Source organism: Anopheles arabiensis (genome assembly GCF_016920715.1).
Source record: "Anopheles arabiensis isolate DONGOLA chromosome X unlocalized genomic scaffold, AaraD3 X_pericentromeric_contig0049, whole genome shotgun sequence".
Lineage (NCBI taxonomy): Eukaryota > Metazoa > Arthropoda > Insecta > Diptera > Culicidae > Anopheles > Anopheles arabiensis.
The window spans coordinates 57,501-60,000 of NW_024412127.1; the positions used below are offsets into that span (position 1 = coordinate 57,501).

The following is a 2,500-nucleotide window of genomic DNA, read 5'->3' on the forward strand; positions in this document are numbered from 1 at the left end:
GGTTGACCTCTGTTAGGGGAAGCGGTGGAAAATATTCCAAGTCCGAGAAACGGACCGAATATTAATGAGGGTAGAATTAATAAGAGGAAGAAGAAGAAGAGCAAGAAGAAGCAGAATAAGCCCAGAAAGCGGCCTGAGGCTCTGCTGATATCGGACTGCACTTCCGAGGAGCTGGCGAAATTGCTCAAGGAAATGAAGCAGTCCGATGCTCTTAAATCGGTTGGAGAGACAATCTCTAAGGTCCGACGGGTCCAGAATGGAGGCATGTTGCTAGAACTTAAGCAGGGTAGTTCTGCTAGTGCAATTGCCCCAAAGGTTAAGGAAGCGGTGAAGGGCAAGGCGTCAGTGAGAACGCTAGCTCCTTCTAAAATGATTGAGATCATGCATCTCGATGAAATTACCACCCCAGAGGAGGTTGCGGAGTCTGTCAAAGCACAGCTCAACATCGAGATAGAAACAGATCGTATCAAAATGAAGAAAGGCCGCGCGGCCGGTACGCAGTGGGCACGGATCAACGTATCGCTGCCAGACTTTCAAAGCTTCTTGAATTTGGGAAAGCTGAAAGTTGGTTGGTCGATATGCCATATCCGCGAGGTTATGGAAGAGCAGAAATGCTATAAGTGTTGGAAGGTAGGCCATACGAGCTACCATTGTAGGGAACCAGACAGAAGTAATCTGTGCTGGAAATGCGGTTTGAGTGGACACAAGAAGCAAGCTTGTACCAACTCTGTCAAGTGTTTGGATTGCGGTACGAGGTCACAGAACCTTCACGCAACGGGCAGTTATATGTGTCCCCGTAGGCGAACGATTAGATAATAATGGTTAGGTTGCTACAACATAACCAGAATCATAGTTATGCTGCATTTCAATTAATGTGGCAAACGATTAGGGAAGAATCTGCGGATATAGTGTTGATTGCAGATCCGTATCTGGCAACAACCAACGTCAAAGTGTTACGCAACGACGATAACACAGCAGCGGTAGTGGTTAACGCGGACTTACCAGTTAAGGTAGTCAGTAAGGCTCTGAAGGGTTTAATGATAGTTGACATAGGTGATATGCGAGTGGTTAGCGTTTACGCGCCACCTAGATTTAGTATGGAAGAGTTCCAGAACATGTTGGATAACACGGTAATGGCCGTAACCGGTATCCACAAATTCGTTATCGGGGGACTTCAACGCTTGGTCATCAAGTTGGAACAACCAACTTGGCGAGCGTGGAGAAACCCAGAAACGAAGAGGTGAGTTGGTTTTATCAACCTTTGCGCAGATTGACGCAATTTTATTGAACGACGGCAGCACCCCAACTTATGTTGGACCAGGGCGCACGTCAGTAGTTGATCTTACTTTTGCGAGCCGAACCGTAGCAAGATCATTTAAGTGGGAGGTGTTATCTAGCTATATGAACTCTGATCATCGTGCAATACGAATAGATCTTGAGACGCAAAGCGTGCGTAATCTGTCCCGACCCATAACGGGATGGAGCATCAAGTATTTTAGCAAAGATATATTTGAAGTTATGATGCAAGCCGCTTTTTGAGACTGAGGTCACAACAAGCGAAGACTTAATGCGTATACTTGTCACGGCGTGTAATGCGACGATGACTAAACGTAAGAGGTACACTCCTAACAAGAGTGCATTTTGGTGGACGTTAGAGATTGAGGCACTTCGCAAAGAGTGCAAACACCGCGATCGATTAGCGCAAAGAGCTTTTAATACTGATCTCTATTCTACTTTTAGGGACGAGTTCAAGGTGGCACGGAATGCCCTCAAGCGATTGATCAAGCATACCCGACAGAGGAAGTGGAAAGAGTTCCTGGGAACAGCGAACAACGCATCATTTGGTATTGTATATCATACGTTCAAGAAAGTGGCCGAGGGTTCGATTGGACCCCGAACCATGACATTGGACGAGTTTAGGGAAGTGGTGAGCGAGCTTTTTCCTACTCACCCAAACACGGTGTGGCCTGAATATCGTATCGATCAGCCACGAGAGTTTGAAAGGGTAACTAATGATGAGATTCTTGCGGTTGCCAGGAGACTACCCAACAAGAAGGCGCCGGGACCAGATGGTATCCCGAATGAGGCGCTGAAAGTTGGTATGTTGACTGCAACCGATGCATTGCAGGGTTTACCAAGGCTGTTTAGAGAACGCGAAGTTCCCCGATGAGTGGAAAAGGCAGAGGTTGGTGTTAATACCGAAGCCGAACAAACCACCAGGGGAACCGGGTTCAGTTCGCCCCATTTGTCTACTAGACGGGGCAGGTAAAGGTTTAGAACGCATCATAGTGCAACGGCTAAATGCACACATCGAGGAGGTCAACGGACTGTCTGACGACCAATTTGGTTTCAGAAGTCGTCGATCTACAGTTGATGCGATTCAACGGGTAGTGGACATTGTTTCGGTAGCTAGAAGTAGAAACAGATACAGTGGACGGTATTGTGCAGTTGTTACATTAGATGTTACTAATGCTTTTAACAGTGCTTCGTGGTTGGCGAT

At 46.9% G+C, this 2,500-nt stretch overlaps 1 pseudogene; it reads left to right on the forward strand.

Moving 5' to 3' along the window:
* The window catches only part of LOC120908233, a 9,156-nt pseudogene that overhangs the window by 3,574 nt on the left and 3,082 nt on the right, over nucleotides 1-2,500 (forward strand).